Source organism: Canis lupus, chromosome 2 (assembly GCF_011100685.1).
Source record: "Canis lupus familiaris isolate Mischka breed German Shepherd chromosome 2, alternate assembly UU_Cfam_GSD_1.0, whole genome shotgun sequence".
NCBI classification, from domain to species: Eukaryota; Metazoa; Chordata; class Mammalia; order Carnivora; family Canidae; genus Canis; species Canis lupus.
The window spans coordinates 82,108,383-82,127,360 of NC_049223.1; the positions used below are offsets into that span (position 1 = coordinate 82,108,383).

Consider the following 18,978-nt stretch of genomic DNA (forward strand, 5'->3'; position numbering starts at 1 on the left):
GTTTTTCTTTCCTTTTCTTTTTTTTTTTCCCCTCTTGCCAGTATTGCCATGTGGCCAGGCCGGTCACGGCAAAGAGATGAATTGTTCTCCGTTCAGCAAAGTGCTTAGTAAGAAGACCTCCGAGCCCCCCGACATCTCCCCTCGCTGTGTTATCAGTGTGTGGGCTGGGGCGCAAGCAGGGGTGCGGGGGCCGACGTGGTTTCATCTCAGAGCTCGGCGCGTCCTCGCGGCCCGAGCGCCCACACCCCCGACCACTCGGGCCTGTGCCACGTCCGCTCTCGGCTCCGCTGGACTCAGCAGCGGGTTTCTAAGGAGAAACGAGTGGCTAAAGCGAGCGGTACTGGGAGGGATGCCGGTCCCATGCCAGAAGGGTTATTTCCAGAACCTCGGCCCCAGATACGCTGCAGTAACAATCCCACTGGCCAGCATCCCCGGGATGCCCGGGTCCTGGGGGGCAGCGCTTTCCCCAGCACGGGCCGCCCGCCTGCCTGGCTCGGGGTGAGGAAATCAGGACGGAGGCGGGGCTGCCCGGAGACACAGGAGGCTCCAACGGGTGTCCGCTCAGAGGCCCAAGGCCACGGGCGCTGGACCACGAAGGCCTGGGTTCGCATCCTGACTCCGACCTGGGGCAAAAGCCAATTTCTGTTGCTGGGCTTCGTTTCCAGTTATGAGGGTTTGTCATGAGGTTGAGATTCGGCGTCTCGGTTCAGACTCCTATATATAACAGTTTGCCAGACACTGGTAATTTTAAACAACAGACATTTATTTCTCCCAGTCCTGGAGGCTGCAAGTCTGAGATCAGAGTGTCAGCACATGGCTGGGTTCTGGTGAAAGCCCTCCTTCTAGTGTGCTTGTGTGGGGGAGGGAGAGGGAGAGGGAGAGGGAGAGGGAGAGAGAGGAGAGAGGTGGGGGGTGGGGGGCAGGACCTCAGGTCCCTTCATCCCCTTTTAAGGGCACCAATCCCATCATGGGGGTTCCACACCCACGGCCTCATCCAAACCCACTTACCTCCCAAAGGTCCCACTTCCAATTACTGTCCAGTTGGAGATAACAGTTTCCACGTATGAATTTGGTTGGGGTGGGGACCCACAAAGGCTCCATCTATAGCACGAGGCACTTGCAGATGGCAGGAGGCCTGGCACACGGAGCTCCTCCAGAAGTATGTGTTCGGGCTCCCTCTCCCCCACGGTGGACGTGGCCCCCCAAGCTCAAGGGTACGATTCCAAAGACGGGTCACTGTGTAGCCAACTTCCTCTCCAGCCAGCGGGGTGTCTGGAAGCCTTTGAGGCCTCTGCTCCAGCCATGAAGTGGCTTTGTGTGCCTGCTAATTCTCTAGGTTTCTCCTAAATGGGCAAATTCCCCCAGAACATTCACCCCACTCGGCCAGCGCTTTCCTCCCCGCTCTTAATTAGAAACGAAATGCCACTTGAGTGGTCATTAAAGCCTCCTTCCGAGGGGGACCCTGCGGAGCAGGGGCACAGAGGGCACCCAGGCCAGGCAGGGGCTGCCCTTCACGCCGAGCCCCTGCAGGCGGCACATGAGCGGCAAACCTCCGAGATTACGCAAATCCAGAGTTTGCATCTCATTTCCTTTTCTACAACTTTGGGGAATCAGCCCAAATGTCCTTCTTAATGAATGGTAGTTACTTCCGGAGATTGTAACTTACCAGGAGCGCTTTTTTCTCCTGTCCTTAAAAAAGAACCCCCCCCCCAAAAAAAAAACCTTACCACCACTTATATTAGTACAAGCTGACTTTCTGCATTTATATTCTTTACAGAAAAGCTTTCAAATTTTTTCTCACTTGAGAGTTAGGGTTGCATCTGATATCAAAATCCTCCAGGTGGAGGGGATCCCTGGGTGGCTCAGCGGTTTAGTGCCTGCCTTAGGCCCAGGGCGTGATCCTGGAGACCCGGGATCGGGATCGAGTCCCACGTCGGGCTCCCTGCAGGGAGCCTGCTTCTCCCTCTGCCTGTGTCTCTGCCTCTCTCTCTCTCTCTCTCTCTCTGTGTTTTTCATGAATAAATAAATAAATAAATAAAAATTTAAAAAAAAATCCTCCGGGTGGAGAGGTGAGGAGGTGGTGGGTTGGGTGGAGATGAAAGAGAGTATAGGGAGAAGCACAGAAAGGGCATGTTGCAAGCCTTGATTAAGTTAATTTTCTCAACCTGGGAAATCCATGATGTTCCCATTTTATAAACGGGGGCAGAAGCAGAAGCTCTGAGAGGCTAAGTGATTCGTACGAGGTCACACAGCTGGCAGGCAGCAGAGCCAGGATTTGAAAGAGCATCTACCAGGCTCCAGAGTCCCTTCTCTTCCCCCTGGACACAGCTCCCTCTTCTTGCACGAGAACACGTTTCCCCACACGCCACGACCTGTGAACTGCACCCCCAGACTTCAGCCACTAACGTCGTGAACTTAACTCAAAGCGTCCGGGTTCGTAGATTTGAACTGGAGACCTGCTCGATTTGCAAGGTTCAAAATACTGTGTTTTGGATCTAGTTACGCCCCACAGAGCCCCTCTGCTGTCCTCACTGTGTTCCACGGTCCTTTCCCCATCTACGTCCAGGCCCCAGGGCTGGCCCTGCGTCCTGTCCACTTAACTGGCCCCAACTCACAGGCCCAAACCTAGGGTCCTACGTTAACTCTTCCCAGAGGCTGGAGCCCCACTGCCATCCCCTTTTCTGAATCCCCGGCACCGGAGACAATTTAGCAGAGGCTGGTTAGAGGAGAGAGCCCCTGAGTCCTGGCCAAGTGTCCCCGGAGAGAGCCCCAGTCACCCACATGCCAGGCTCCCCTCTGCCCCTTCACTCACTCCTGCCTGGCTGGAAAGTTTGGGAGAAGGGAAGAGCCTGCCCAGCGCCTACCTGTCCCCTGGGGGTGTACGCATTCTGGTCTGTTCTTTGCCAGAGGTTAAGTCCTGGGAAAGACCGGGTTCCTGCAGGTGGAGGATGGAGGCCTGTGGTCCTTCAGCCCTGCCTGTCACTGGGGCCCTTGAGGACGAGAATTGGTCAAGGCCCAGGTGTCGTTTCCCCATCAACTCTGTTGGGAAACACCGTGATCCCTACTGTCTTCCTCCCGCGTCTTTACTTCTCAGTGAAAACAAAACTGGGGATGGAACGAAAAGGGTCCTCTCTATAGGAAGCCCCACCAGTACCACCTTGTCCTATTTGTGACTTTTGCACGGGTATAAACAGGAGGCGCTCAATGCATGCTTGTTGAATGAGTGAACCGACCCCTTGAAGGCAGGCTTCCTGGACCTCCCACGGTGCCCCCCAGAGTCCCGGACACTCTCAGTAAACTCCTGGCAATTGACATCAAGCCAGGTTTGCTGTCCCCCCTGGGCCGTGGTCACTGCATAAATTAAAAGCACTGATAACACTAATGCGCTCCATTTGGCAACATCTTCTATAAAGTGCGTTGTGATAAAATGATCCTCTGCGGCCCCTCCTCTCTGGTTAACTCTGAGTTATCCAAAGGCACAGCTAGGCTGCCACGAAACTCTGATGAGCACGTGTCCCCCAAGGTAGCCATTGCTTGCTCTGTTCCACCTGGGGAGACAGCGGTGTAGGGTAGGGAGACAGGGGACTGGTAATGGAGGGGACCAAGCAGCAGCCGTGGCTTTGCTCCCCACCTAGACAAGTCAGTTCCCTCTGGGCCTGATTCCTTACTCTCAAAGGAGGGGAGCAGCATTAAACAGCTCAGGGAAAACATACAGGCATCGTCCCCAAACCTAGCCCAGTGGCTCGACAGTCACTGCACGCGTGGTGATGCATCAAGAAAGAGCCTAAGCCAGTCTGGGATCCTCAGAAGAATGGAGCTGGGCTCACTTAGTAATGTCTGCCGTGGAAACAAGAATGAGAAGTCATGTTCTGTGCGTCAGACGTTCGCCCTCCCAGGGCCGGGTGAGTTCGGTGATGCCTGGATTCAGGATTGAGCAGCAGAGTAGCCCTGCAAGTAAGAGCATATCCTCCAGCACCAAGCGTCTTATTCAAGTGCCTGCCCTGGGTGTGCGGTCTCGGGCACGTCTCTCACCTTCTCCGTGTCTCAGCATTCTCTGCTACAAAAGGGAGGCGGTGATAGTACTCATTTCGTAGAGACGTTGGGAGGATTAAGTGAGATCGTCTGCAAGCTGTGAATAGTGCTTAGCGTTGAGGAAGGGCCACACATAGGCTGGATAGAAGTTGGACGCGGTGATGAAGCGAGGTTTGAACTCGGTGGCGATGGACCGTAGCCTCTAACAATGCAGATGGGGAAGGTAGGTTTCGGAATGGCCCCCGAGTACACCTTACCTCCGTGCGCACACTAGATATTACTACGTGTAATACCTACATGTGGCCAAAAGCCTGGAAAGATCTAGGGGAGCACTTATCAAAATGTTGAGGGGGATGGCATCCGGGTGGAAGAATGGAGTGCTTCACTTAGACTTAGCACGTACCGTTTCCCCCAGGCAGTAAAGCGATTTCTAAAAATTGAAACAGACGAACACAAAAGCCTCACATCGCACATCTCCTCTAGAAGGAGAGAGGCCAGAGTCTAGATTGCGTTAGGAATGATCTCCCCACACGACACAAGACCCCCGGCTGGGATCAGGCTCTTTCCACTTCTGGCTGGAAACCAGAAAGGTGTCTCAGGGGTTGAGCTGGACCTGTCCATTGACCCAACAGAAACTGTGGCTTATTTTCAGCAACAGCCTCAGGATGTGAGAACCCTCCCGGCAAGCTCTCTAAAATCATGTTTTCTAAAATGCAGACTCTCTGCCTGCCGCCCAACCAGGCAGCACGGGCTCAAATGCAAGCCGTCTTTGGGAGATGAGAGCGGGTTTAGAGGCCTCCCTCAATACAAGAGTAATTAACGAGTCTTCGAATTAATCACATTTTCCCAGGGCTTGAGCTCCTCGAGGCCCTGTAGCGGGAATGGAAGGCAAATGGGGTTGAAGGCTTTTTAAAAAGAGAAATCTTGTCATGTACAGAATTGAAGAAACAGCTGCTTTTAAGATAGAAAGCATCCCAGACTCTGAATTTGGGAGAAAAAGAGAGAGAAAGAGATGCCAAGTTACTAGTTTTCCCAGGTACCTGGGGTTGCTCTGACTGAGGCCTTGGTGTTCACGTCTGGAGTACGGAGCACCTACAACTCTGATCCCCTCGTGAACTCAGGTAGACAGGTGGCCTGCAAGATGGGGGACACATTCAGCCTCCTGCTGTAAATACAGGGGCTGTGACTCCTTTCCTTTCACTGGACCCTGGACTCCTGGCACCCAGTAGAGGAGTTCACATCTGGAGCTACAGCCCAGGACCCCTGTCTTGAAATGTTTGATGCATTTGCAAGAATTTCATTAAAAAAAAAAACCCAAAACCTTCTAGGGGTGCCTGGCTGGTTCAGTTAGTAGAACGTGTGATTGTTGATCTTGGGGGTGTGAGTTTAAGCCCCACCACACTGGGTGTAGAAATTCCTAAAAAATAAAGATCATAAATAAATAAATAAATAAATAAATAAATGGAAAAAAAACCCTTTCAATTATGAAATAATGACAAACCCCAAACTTCAAAGACAAGACAGAGGTCCCCTGTAGCTATAATAAAGCTTTACCCAGTAATGGCAGCCCCATAACCACAGTGTGATATGTCGAAACCAGGAATCTGGCACAATGTCTCAGATGCTATCAGTCTTTTTGTGTATCTTTATTTCTTTATTTATTTTGTGATGCTGGGGTATGTCTTTGTTCGAGGACATACAACTATATGTATAGTCCCTCCGGACCATCCGAGGACAGTGGCTTCTAGAGCAAGCAGGAAATAGAGAAGCCAGAGAATGTCGATTAGCCCCCAGCTGGAACAGTGAGCTGGTGGTCTCTGTGGGGCAGAAGGGCCCATTCCCAGAAAAAACAACCTAAGGGGAAATACTCCCCTTTCGCCACTGGGAAGTCTGTGGTGCCCTCTCCCCTGCATCCCGCTCTCCTTTCTGAACCCTGGGCACAGCCCGGAGAGGCAGACTGCACCAGGGGTACCTGTCGCTTCCCCTTAGGACTAACTCCCTGATTCGTGTTCTCCTCCTCGTGCTAAGCTGAAGCCCTCTTCTGGAGGAGGTTTAAGAGTAGCTTGAGAGTACTTCTTGCTCCTTTGAGGGTATTCTCCTGGACTTGGCCTAGTGAAAATACTCAGAGGCTGTAACTTATCAGATACTTAAAAATCCTGGCACGTCTGCCCATGTTTATGGTGGTGTGGGAGGAAAGTTTGTGGGTGGAGTCAGGATTTCCGCTTAGGACATCAAATAGGGTTCGACTCACTAACCGACTGCAGTGGATGATTAGTTGCTGCCTGTAGCACTGTGTTGAGAAGGACTCTGAGGTTGAGGTTGGTCTCAGTGGGTAGGAGTCCTGGGATCAATTAGTACTGTTTGCCATGGAGACTAAAGGCATACAGGCCATATTTATTTATCATCTTTGATAGGGTCTGTGAATAGCAGGAAATCGAGGCCCAAAGATTGGAGGGACTTGCCTATGGTCAAACAGAAAACTGGAGGGCAGCCCGGGTGGCTCAGAGGTTTAGCGCTGCCTTTAGCTCAGGGCCTGATCCTTGGGTCCTGGGATCGAGTCCCACGTCAGGCTCCCCGCATGGAGCCTGCTTCTCCCTCTGCCTGTGTCTCTGCCCCTACCCCCTCTGTCTCTCATGAATAAATAAATAAAATCTTAAAAAAAAACAAAAAACAAAAAACTGGAGATGGATCAGGAGAATAGAACATGTATCTTTTGACTAATTAATGTTCAGGAGACCATTACAGTGTTTGTGAAGCTTTCTTCTCACAAGCTACGTATGGCTCAACCAGATTTGGATATCATCGCAATCCTTTGAGCTAAGGATAAGTACTTGCTTGTCCAGGGGCACTGGAGGTTAGCATCAGCAAACCTGGCAGTGACATCATGACCCAGGCATACTGAGCAATCACCATGTGCCAAGCCTGTCCCAAGAACTTTACATGCATCGGATCCATTAGTTTACACAGTGGCCTTTGAAACAAACTATTATTAGCTCCATTTCACAGAAAAAGAAGCTGGGGCTCAGCAAAACTAATGGAAGTTAACAGATCTGGAACATTCCCTATGTGCCAGCTATGGTTACAGGTGACTTATAGGCAGTCCATCACTGAATCCTCCAAAAACCATATGAAGCTGATCAAATATCCCCATTTTATAGACAAGGTAACTGAGAAAGAGAGGTTAAAAAAAGAGGTTAAAAAAAGGTGTATAACTTTCCCTTTCCCCCCACTCACCAAAAAGAGGTCAACTTGCCCAAAGTCACAGAACCCAGTAAGTTGTTGGGCTCAGGTCTGTGGACTCCCAACCATATGATGTTCAATCTATTTATAGTTTTCCCCAAAGGGAGGCTCATTCCCGAGCTGAGTTCCTCTCACATTTCTGTGAACTGAAAACTGTCAGAGAAGATGAATTAGTGATTCCCTTCCCCCCACCCCCACATATGGCTCCTTTAGATTCATTGTTATTAAAGATGATGTTCTGGGAGAAAACCTAGCAGAAACTGAAGAAATCTGCCTTTCTAGTTGAAAAGAACTGGGTGGAACCTGGTAAACTGTGTCCAGGTCACAACAAAAAAGAACTAAAAGGATGGGCTGGTTTTCCAAGCCAGCATTTGATGACCCAAAAGCTCAGCTTCTCAAAAGGTCCTCTCTGGTTATCTTGCCACAGTGTTATTCAAGAGGGGAAAAGAACAAAAGTTGAAATCTCTGCAAATCAAGAACATGATCCAGCTGAAAATCTAGAGGACGGTTCTCAAACCAAAGAAGTTGTTGCTTGAGCAAATATAAACCTAACACCACTTCGTGTCCATGAGGATGGTTATCAGTATAAAGACGGAAAATAACAAGTGTTGACGAGGATACGGAGCAATCGGAACCCTGGCCCACTGCCAGTGGGAGTTTGAAATGGAAAACGGTTTGGCAGCTCCTCCGGAGATTAAACACAGAATTACCGCATTATCCAGCAATTCCACTTATGGGCATGTACCCTCAAAGAACTGAAAAAGCAGGGATCCACGCAGATGCTAGACGTACACCCACGTTCATTAACAGCAGTATTCACAGTCCCCAAAAGCCAAAAACAAACCAAACAACCATGAACACATGAATAGATAAACCAAATGTGGTGCAGACGCCCAACGGACTATTATTCAGTCTCAAAAAAGCAAAGACATTCTGATACACGCTGCAACATGGATGAAGCTCCAGGACGTTCTGCTACGTGGAATAAGCCAGTCACAAAAGGACAAAGGTTGTAGGGTTCCACTTGCATGAGGTGCGTAGGGTAGACACACGCACATTGGCAGAATGTAGAAGAGGCTACACCAGGGGCTGAGGGCAGGCAGGAAGGGACCTATATGGGAGCTACTGTTTAATGGGTGCACAGTCTGCTTAGGATAATGAAAAAGTTCTGGAAATGGATAGTGGTGACGACTGCACAACATTGTGAAGGGACTTAAAGTCTTTGATGTATACATTTAAAAATTCTTAAAAGGGTGACTTTTATGTTATTTATATTTTAATACACACACACACACACACACACACATACACACACTTGCCTACCAGAAAGCAGGTGTAGTCGCCGAATCCCGAAAGGTCTGCTTTGACCTCCGGCGCTGGGAAATCCCTACCGGTGCCCCACCTGCCTCCCAGTCATCTGACTCTCAAGGATGTGCATGAGCGGCTTCCCTCACTGCTCCCCAGGTCTGCCCTCCCACCTTCCATTCCAGCTTCCCACCTCCAGCTTCTACCTGGAATGCCTCTGCTCATCAATGTCCTCCTGATGCTTTCAGTGCCACCCCTTCCGAGAAGTCTTCCCGGATCATCTCGCCTGCCGGAAAGTCTAAGCCCTCCCTGACCTCCTCAAGCATGTTGCCTACGTCTTGGGGTTTGCAGTTATTTGTCTGCAAGTGGCATCTTCTTCGAGACACTGGGAGCAGAGGTTGAGTCTTTCCCACCTTAATCCCTCTATAACCCTTGCTAGAGGGCCTGGCATCCTCTCAACAGCTCAATAAAATAATAAATAAGTCAGCACACGATTCTGCCATCCTCTCTACTCCAGAAATCCCACCTATGTTTTCAGGGAGAGATGATTTACTTGGTGTGAGAATCAAGAGAAAATCACCTCTCCCTTGGATATACACCCAGGGCTGGGATTGCCGGGTCATATGGCAGTTCGATTTTTAATTTTTGAGGAACCGCCATATCGTTTTCCGTAGTGGCTGTCCCAGTGCACATTCCCACCAACAGCGTACGAGTCACCTTTTCTCGCCAACATTTGTTATCTCTTGCCTTCAGAGAATAGCCGTCCTGTCAGGTCGGAGGTGTTACCTCATCGTGGTCTTGATTTTGCATTTCCCTGAGGACTCCTAATGTTGAGCAGCTATTCCTGTACCTGTTGGCCATTTGTATGTCTTCGTTGGAAAAATGTCTATTCTATTCTTTAGCCCATTTTTTAGTTGGATCATTTACTTGTTTGCTATTGAATATCCAGTATCTCAAAGAGATATCTTCATATCCATGTTCACTGCAGCACGATTCACGGTAGCCAAGATATGGTCACAGACTAAATGTCCCTCCACAGATGAATGCACGAAGAGGATAAGACACACACACACACACACACACACACACACACACACACGCACGCACAGAGGAATATTATTCAGCCACGAGAAAGAAGGAAATCATGCCACTTGCCATAAGATGGATGGATCTGAAGGGCCTTATGCCAAGCGAAATAAGCCAGACAGAGAAAGATAAATACTCAAATACTGTTTGGCATCAGTTATATGTGAAGTCTAAAAAAAGAAAGGCCTATTTCATAGAAATAGAGATTAGGGTGGTGGTTGCCAAGAGCTGGGAGGAGGGAGAAATGGGGTGATGCAGGTCCAAGGATACAAATTTTCAGTTATAAGAAGAGTAAGTTCTGAGGATCTAATGCGCAGCATGAGGACCACAGTCAAGTAATATGATGATGCACACTTGGGAGTTGCTGGGGGTAGGTCTTAAGTGTTCTCACACACACACACACACACACACACACACACAGAGTTAAGTATGTGAAGGCACGGATGTGTTCATGACTTGATTTTGGCCATCAATCCACAGTACGTACATATATCAACGATCGTACTATGCACTTTAAATATATACAATTATATTTGTTAATTATTCCTCAATAAAGTTAAAAGAAGTCTTTTAAAAAGGAAAAAAAATCACCTATCCTTCTATCTTTATTAACCTTAAAATTACAGATTGTGTGTCGTTAATTAGACACAAAGTACCTGCACTCATACCCGTACACGGTCCGCCAGGGGGGTGGGGGTGACTTTGAACTCGCACGACCTAGTTTGGGCTGCACGCAACTATGATTTTAAAACCAAACCAGGGGCAGCTCCTGACAAATCATACTGCACATCGGATGAGATGCTTCCTCGAGACACAACTTCTGTTATATTTTATTTCTGTTGGATTATCAACTCCATGAGGGCCGAGACTGCTGGCTTCCCTGGCAGGGGGGGGGGGGGTGTCTCCCTCACATGGGCCGTGCCAGCAGAGGGCTTTGCCAGAACAGGTTCTTGGAGTCCTACTCATGACATAATGAAAGTGCTCTGCCCCCAACAGAAAGGCAAACTGTGCCAAATGGGGATGACATCCACAGAAGCCAAGAAAAGAGTGTCTAAGTCAGCATCTGCCTGCATGAAGCTCTGGCGGAGGAGCCGTTGATCTTGTCATCAGGGGTAACGGCTCCAGGACGAAGGCGACCTCCCTCTCTGCTCCCCATCCAACCTCAGGAGCCCAGGCCAAGTGCCCGGCCCCAGGGAAACGCAGGATCCCCAGTGCTGAGCTTTTTGCCACCTGGAGCAGTTACTCAAAGGTGAGATTTTAAAAGCCTCCTTTCAGTTTTATTATGATTCTTAGTAACTGGTAATTAGAATGTTGTAGAAGCAGCAATCACTCCCCCCTCCCCACTGCTCAGGGTGGTAATTACTCTTGGCTTTGCTACCAGCGGGTGGGGGGGGGGGGAGCCCCACTATTATTCTGGAGGGTTCCTTATTTACCTTACTCTACTATCATTCCTATCTGTTTTGAGCTGTTTATCACTTGGAAACAGTCGTACGGAGAAGCCCTTTTGTTAAAGGAGGAATGTGGTTTTCCTACTCGGTGGTGTAAGCCCATTCAGCTGCCAGGCTGGTCCTGGCACCACGTGTACTTGGGTCCAGGTGGCACCGGCCCCATCAGGATCTGTCTGGGTGTTTTGGACAAAGCTTCTGGTGAGATCGTGAGGCAAGGGGATCATCCCGAGACCTCCTCTCATCCGTGTCATCTCCTGAGACTTGAACTACGCAGCAAGGCCTTCAAAAACATAACATGACCCACGGGTGGGAAACCACCGAAGCCGGGAACGCGGCTGGAGGCCAGGCCACCCGGGGGAGCTGCAGCCCCTCCCGTGCTACTGGTCAGGACTGTGGCTGCCTTGCGGAGAGGAAGTGACCGGGAGGGGCTGTGGGTGCTCCTGGGTGCAGGTGATGCTCTGCTACTTGATTTCAGGGCTGCTTCTATGGAGGTGGCCACTGGGAACATGCTGCCAGCTGTTCACGTAGGCACTAGGCTCTCCTTATTTGTAAAATGGGGCCAAAGATTCCCACTTTACAGGGTTGGCATGTAGACTAAATGAGATAATACTGAACATGGCACTTTGCCAGCGCACAGGAGCCACACATGGCGTGCTGGTGGCCATCAGCCCACTGCTACTGTTATGATCAACGTGGAAATGGCCAGGCCATGCTGCCGGGATATAAGGATGAGTTTAAGGTCATGACGATGCCCGTGGGGAGCAGCTCCATTCTTCCAACTATGGGAGGGGACATTATCAGCTCCTAGGTGGGAAGAAGCCATATCAGCTGACTTTCCCCAATCCCACTGTTTTATAGATGAGGAAGCTGAGGTCCAGAGAGCAGGGGTGACTTGCCTGAGGAACAGGAGGATTTGCCCAAAAAGCACACGACAACCTCTCCATTTTCAGCGGGGCTCCCAGGAACTGCGCCAATAACACACATCACTGGGTGGGCACCTGACCCAGGCCAGGTAATCTGCATATTCCAACGTCCTGGCCATCAGGGACCTGAGAGCAACCCCAAGACCCTTGCTCGAGCCACTGAGAAAGTGCTGATGCTAAAATGGTTCTAGAGAGCCAGAAGCAGCAGAAGGCAGGATGACCCCAGAGGACAGTCTGCCTGAAACCAAAGCCAGCCCAGAGGATGAGAGAACCAAGAGCTGAGGACAGATGACAACCCATGACTTTGCAGGTCTGGGAACCAATTAAGGCTTCCTTCCGTTTTATTTTGCGGAAGTCAGTGCGGAAAGCATTTGGGCTGCTATCAAGGAAGCCTCACTCCCACCACTGAGTGACCCGTGGCCACCTTTGAGCGCACCAAGCAGTGTAGTAGTAGCACAGAATGGTGACCTTGACCCCTGGGCTCCTTCCTCTCCTCCCAGGCTCCCCGGGCCCCACCTGAGATGCACCACCCCCGCCAAACATGCTGCAATTTAGCTTTGCCCTGCCTCCTCTTGCATTTCAGCTCCACCAAAGCAAGGATCGCAAGGGCTGCACGTCTCACGCGTCCACGCACTGAGCGGACGCGGGAGCCTCTGTCCGGCCGGGCTCGCTGCTGGGCACTGTGTGCGGTTACGAGGAGCGTGAACCTCTGTGTCAAAGCCACGGGGGCTTTCACCACCTGGGCAGGCAGGTGTGACACACGCTGAACGCCAGCGACTCCCGCCCGGGGTAGAGCCTGGCTCTTTTGTCATCTCTGCCTCCCTGGCTCCTGCCACCGAGGCTACCTGCAGGAGGGGCTCAGGTTTTTGACTGTGCTCAGCGGTGTAGATAAAAAGTGACAAAGTAATCCAAAAGCAAAAGAATTCACATCTCACCAGATGGGATGATTCAACGAAATGGCACACGAACTGACACTTCACGGTTTGGGGAGGCAGAGATGGGAAGATTCATCAGAGCCAGCAAAGCAAGTGAGAAGAAGTACAGGGAGAGACATCTCAAGGCTTAGTGTTCTAGAACTAGAACAAAGGGAAATGAAATTGGTTATTGGCTGGTGGGTTGATGGGCTCATTGTTTTTTTCCAGTCATTTATCCGTTTATTTATTCAATCACGTCTGTGTGAAAGCACTAGCTAATACAACAAATATTTATACGGGGCCCCGAGTAATCCCCGGCACAGAGCAGCTGCTGGATGAATGAATGAGCTTCTATTTCGTGCCTGCTATGATGTTAAGCTGAAGGAACACGCTAGTGAATAAAATAGACATGCACACTGTCCTTGCCATCCCAGAGCTTATAATCTAGCAGCTTGTCGACAAATATTTACTTATCCAGCACCTACTATGCGCCGGGCATCGCGGTGGGGAAGGACCTTCCTAATGGATTTGTCCTTTTGTTTATTCTGCTCGTTGACAATTGGAGGGGATTGCTTCCTGCACTGGGTTTTTTTCCAAATGTGAGGAGCCTTTTACTGTGGATGGTTTTGATTTCCTGCATAGTTAACTCAAGCATGAAGAAGGTGAATGTGCCTTCCTACAAGGAAAACTCTTTTAAAAAAAAAATCACAGTAGACAGGCAACATTGAATTAGTTCACAGAAAGGCAATATTTGGATTCTGGCTCAAATAGCAAGATTTAAATATATGACAGGGCCGCTCATCAGTTTCTCATAAAACATGCCACCAAACTGAAATTTTATCGAGGTTTACTTTCGTTTAATTTACCTTGAAAGGATTTTTTTTTTTTTTTTTTTTTTTTTGGTCTCAGAGGGCCATTCTGGAAAGCTAGTCTCTGAGCAAAAAATGAAAGCCTATGTATGGGCCAGGAGGCAGAGCAGGTTCTGAAACCCTGGAGGGAGGTCCCCTCTGCCCTCCTCCCCATGATAGTCAACATTAGCATCACTTAAGAGAAAAACCACACCATGCAGGTTCAGAAGGAAAGCCCTCGCCAAACTACCCTGACCTTTTACCGTGTGGATTGTTGCTCCCAATCCTCTGAACCTGGTGGGTGCTGCTATTGCATTTTCCCTTCCAGGAGATCCAAGAGCCTCAACTGTTAGAACTTTGCAAGGCAACAAACTCAAGAAAGCATTGTAGGTGCCCAGGTCTCCAAATGCCCATGGGATTTGCCTGGGCCGAGGTAATCCAAGTGACTGGTGCTGCCAGCCAACCCCTCCACCAACTTCCTTCCATCGGACATTTATTAAGCAATTATGTGCTTCAGGCCTTGTGCTGGGGCTGGGGAGGTGAAGGTGATGAAGACAGGATCCTCATCCCGGAGTAGCTTGCTTGAGTAGTAGCTTGAGCTTGAGAGAAAGACAGAGCCATCCATCCATCCATCCTCTCAACCTTCCTTCCCTTGCCCTTTATCCCTCCCTTCCTTCCTTCCTTCCTTCCTTCCTTCCTTCCTTCCTTCCTTCCTTCCTTCCATCTAAAAATCAAACACTAAAATAAAATAAAATAAAATAAATAAAATAAAATAAAATAAAATAAAATAAAATAAAATAAAAATCAAGCACCAGTGCGTCCTGGACATAGCGTGGATGAACCACGGGCTCCAGCATCCTAGGACAAGTGCTTGGCCAGTACCCAGGACCTCCACAGGAGCATAATGAGGGAGGTGAGGGGTATGATTCTGCCCCAGACTCTTGGGGGTGTTCACCGCCCTGAGAAGAATTTCAAACATTAAGATCATGGCCCATAGAGCTCCCCGTCACTCCCCTCGACACAGAGGGCAGGACCCCCATCCCTACCGGCACCATGGAAGGCAAGTGTCAGTCATTCCCCAGGAAATGACAAAACTAGACTCCTAAATGCTCTGTTATTCCCAGATTTAGTAGCTGGAACCCCCAGCATCTGGGGAAGGTGGAATCTTTCATTCTCCTGGGACCTGGCAGGAAGGGGAGCTAAGGGATTCCAGGCAAAGGCAGGAGAATGAGTGACGAATGGCGAGGAACAGCCTCACATGTGGCTCAGAGTCACGGTTGCATAAAGTATAACGTGCAAGTGTCTGCTGCTGGAGTGGGGTCTGGGGGCCCAGGCCAAGCCACATGTGGGCTTGGAGGAAGTAGAGTGAGGTGATCAGATTCGTATTTTTCTTTTTTTTTTCAGGCACAGGGTAGGATGCAATTGGGGTCGAGGAGACTTTAGTGGGCGGTTGTTTACAATCCAGAGGCGAGAGGCAAACGTGTGCAGCTGTAGGAGAGGTGAGGAGGAGAAGGGACCGGAAGGACGTAAGTGAAGGAGTTTGCTTGGGACTGGACGATTGGGGGACACTTCAAATCCTACTCTTCCCCCAGTAATTATCTGGCCATCAGGTTAGAGGTTTCTTGCCCGGGAATACGGTCTGTGCACCTGGGACTGTAGCTCTCCGGCACATCACAGCGTCTTTGGTGCTATTATTCATCACCCCATTGGTTCGTTCCCCGAGCTGTAAGGATTTCTGAAGCCACAGCTCCCTGGAGAGGGACCAATTTGCCTCCTGGGGGCTGCTGGGTATTCAGCACAGCTCCAGTCTGCCCAGCTTGGTTCTGATCGACAACAATGCAGTTGTGCACGGCAGATGGCCTCCTGCTCACTGCAGATGTGCTTAGGTGCCTTTAGGAAAAGGCTGGTTTCTTTCCTCATTTTCACTGGGTGGCAAACCACTCAACACACCGGCATCCTACCTCCCCTTCTCTCGACCAGACGGGCTCAGGGTCACATTTTCTACAGCAGAATCCCACAGGCTCACCCCAAGACCCCTCTTGCTTGTAACACCCCAAAGCAGATGCAAGCCCCCGTTAAGTGTGCACAGGAATCCCTCGCAGGTAGGCAGGTCAACATTTTGTGATTCTGAGGCTCAGTGAGGACACCCCAATATTTCTGCTCTTTGGAGTGCCCCATGCTTTGGGCTCAGCCAGTCTGGCCCCTTAATCCATTTAACTTCTTGATTTGAAGGGACAGAAAAAGAAGCGGGGTTGGGAGAAGATGCTGGAAGGTCTTTGATGCACCCTAAGGTGAGAAACAATATGCCCTATTTCCTGAGCCACGTCTGAGAACGGGCCCTTAGTTTCCCTTCTATCCGAAGAGGATGGAACGCTCTGGATTTTGGAAGCATTTTGGGAACTCAAGGGGTTTTCGAGGCGTTTTGCTACGAAAAGAGCATGAGAACACTCCCGTAGGGATGCAGGTGCAGCAGACAATGCCCGCGGTCTCTCGCTTTCATTCCAACACCAACATCTAATAAGGCTAAGCCAGGGGAGCAGTGGGCAGAGGACCTCCACGCAAATATTTTCTCGCTCTGCACCATCCTGGATTTAAAATTTGTCTCCACCATTGAAATTATTTGTCACTTGGATCTGCATTTCCAGCATAGCATAGAGGGAAAAGAACATGGCTTTTGGAGCTTAGACTTAGTTTTGAACCTAGATTCTGTTCTCTACTTGCTGTGTGACCTTTGTCAATTTGCTTCTCCTCCCTGGGGCACAGTTTCTTTCTCTGTAGAACGTGGATCGTAATCCTTCTTTTTTTTTTTTTTATTTTAATGAATGAAATCTACTGGGTAAACCTCTTTTGAGGGAAGAATAAGGTCTCATTTATAAAGCACACAGTTCCTAGGGGCTTCGGCAAATACCCTAAAAGTCACCTGCCCCACCTTCCTTCTCCTCTCCTAAAGCTCATTAGAGGGGGGTAAAGCCTAAGCTCCCTCCATGCCGGTGGTCAGGAAGCCAGGGAGAAGCCTCTTCGCTGCCCTGAATGAGTGGCCACAGGTCTATGATTTATTTGTTGATTAATTGGACACTTGGAGACAATTCCATTTCAATTACCTTATTGGCATGACAAGATATACAAAGGCTGCCAATGTCAATACATTAAGACTGAGTGTACCGGGGCAGCAGCCAGGGTTCACGGCCGTGCTGTGTCATCTGTGCTGTGGCCCAGGCAGCCTGGCAAGCATTTCATCATGATTGCTTCCTCCTTTCTGCTCCCGGAGAGAGGAGGTCCCTGCACACGATGGGCAAGCAAGGCTGAAACCGGTTTTAGGACCCCCACCCCCTCCCGGTCTCAGCCAAGGTTCTCCCAGGAAGGGAGAGAAGCCCCCGTGGCTCTGGTGCCAAGAACCAGAAATCATGCTGGCACCTCGGATGGGAGGGACTATTCTAAGATTCCAACCCCTAGGGGACATGTCTTATATAATCCACTTCCCTCGCGTGCACGCAGGACCCGTGAAGGGGATGGCATTTCACTCTCACCGTAAGGGTGCGTGCAACTGGTTAGCTGACGCTGACCTAAAGAAGAGTGGCCCGGTCAGGGTGGGCCTGACCTCACCAGGCGAGCCCTGCAAAGGGCCTGGGCCCTAAGCATTGAAAAACTTGAGAGAGGCGCTGCAAGGGCAGAGGGGCGAGGGGGTGCGTGTGGCAAGGAACTGCGGGCTGCGTCCGGGAGCAGAGAGCCGCTCCTGGCAAATGGCCATTAAGAGAACAGGGGCCTCAGTCCCACAGCTGCAAAGGACCGAATCCTGCCACTCACTGCACGAGCTTGAGAGAGCTTGAGAGAAAGAGCACCAGCTCCTGGGGGATCCCCAGGTGGCTCAGCGGTTTAGCGCCTGCTTTTGGTCCAGGGTGTGATCCTGGAGTCCCAGGATCGAGTCCCATGTCGGGCTCCCTGTGTGGATGCTGCTTCTCCCTATGTCTGTGTCTCTGCCTCTCTCTCTCTCTCTCTCTCTCTCTATGTCTATCATGAATAAATAAAATCTTAAAAAAAAAAAAAAAGAGCACCAGCTCCTGAGAGGCACGGAGCTCAGGCAACGTCTGATTTCCGCCTTGTGAGACCCACGCGGAGAACCCAGGTCAGCTGTGCCCAGACCTCCGGCCCCCGGAGGTGGTGAGCTAGTGTCATGTAAAAGCCACTAAGTGTGAGATAATCTGTCATCCCAGCAACAGTACAACACAAGGCAAGTGCACGGCCGCTTCCCCAGCCCCTCTCCGCTTAGAGACCTGCGGTGTCGGTGTCGGCTTCGCCCTGCACACCCGCGCCGTTGCTCTTTCCCTAGACGCTGGATCTCTTTGCTCCTGTCTGCACTCTGTGCATGAGGCCAGCCCCGTACCTCCCGAATGGATTCACTCATTCAAAAAATACCTGCTGAGTGGCAGCTATGTGCCAAGGCTTGTTCTCAGTTCCAGCTGCAAGTTTTCTTTGAAATCCAGTTCCAAAATCCGAGAGGGAGTCTGCTTGTCTGGGTTTGATTCATTGTGCAGCGGCCGGTGTGAATGGCAAGGTCACTGTGAGCCCCGCACGGCCTCGCCCGCGGACGGCCCCGTGACTCTGAAAGGGTGGGGTCATCACGAGGGGAGGACATTCCCCGAAGGGGCTTCTAGAGCAACGGGGAGCAAACATTTTCTCTAAAGGGGACGGACGGCTGGGAACACGTGAGGCTTTAAGGGCCACGTGGTCTAACTTGGCTCTGCCCCTGCAGAGTGCCAGCAGCCCGAGACAACCCTGACCGGCGAGCACGGCCGCGTGCCAATAAAACTTTATTTACAAAAAGCAGGCAGCGGGCCGAAGTTTGTGGACCTCTGTTCTAGAGTTGTGGTGAAAGAGAAGTCCTTTCCCCAATTCTAGAAGGAGAAGCACCCAATTTCTAGGGACCGGGAGGCAGGAAGGTGAGAGGTCGAAGCGACTGCTCAGTGGAGCCCGAAGCCCCGGGCCACTCCATCATTTGCCACTTGTGCCGTAAGGAGTCCCCGTGAACGCGGATGCTCAGAGGGACACGCACTCGTTCCTCACAGATCTGCAGGTCGATGTCGGGCGGGGGCTGGAGGGCCAACATCGAAGCGTCAGCAGGCTTGTGTTCCTTCCCAAGGCTCCGGGGAGCATCCAGAGGCCGCCTGACTCCTTGGCTTGTGGT

At 50.6% G+C, this 18,978-nt stretch overlaps 1 protein-coding gene across 5 annotated transcripts in view; it reads right to left on the reverse strand.

Moving 5' to 3' along the window:
* KAZN (kazrin, periplakin interacting protein) overlaps positions 1 to 18,978 on the reverse strand; it is a 1,012,902-nt gene that overhangs the window by 286,201 nt on the left and 707,723 nt on the right. Inside the window, exon 2 of one of the 5 annotated variants that reach the window (XM_038531940.1) lies at positions 12,970 to 13,110. The exons of the other annotated variants lie outside the window; for them this stretch is intronic. The gene's annotated coding sequence lies outside the window, so the exon portion shown is untranslated. The remainder of the gene's footprint in view (positions 1 to 12,969; positions 13,111 to 18,978) is intronic. 5 annotated transcript variants of the gene reach the window in all.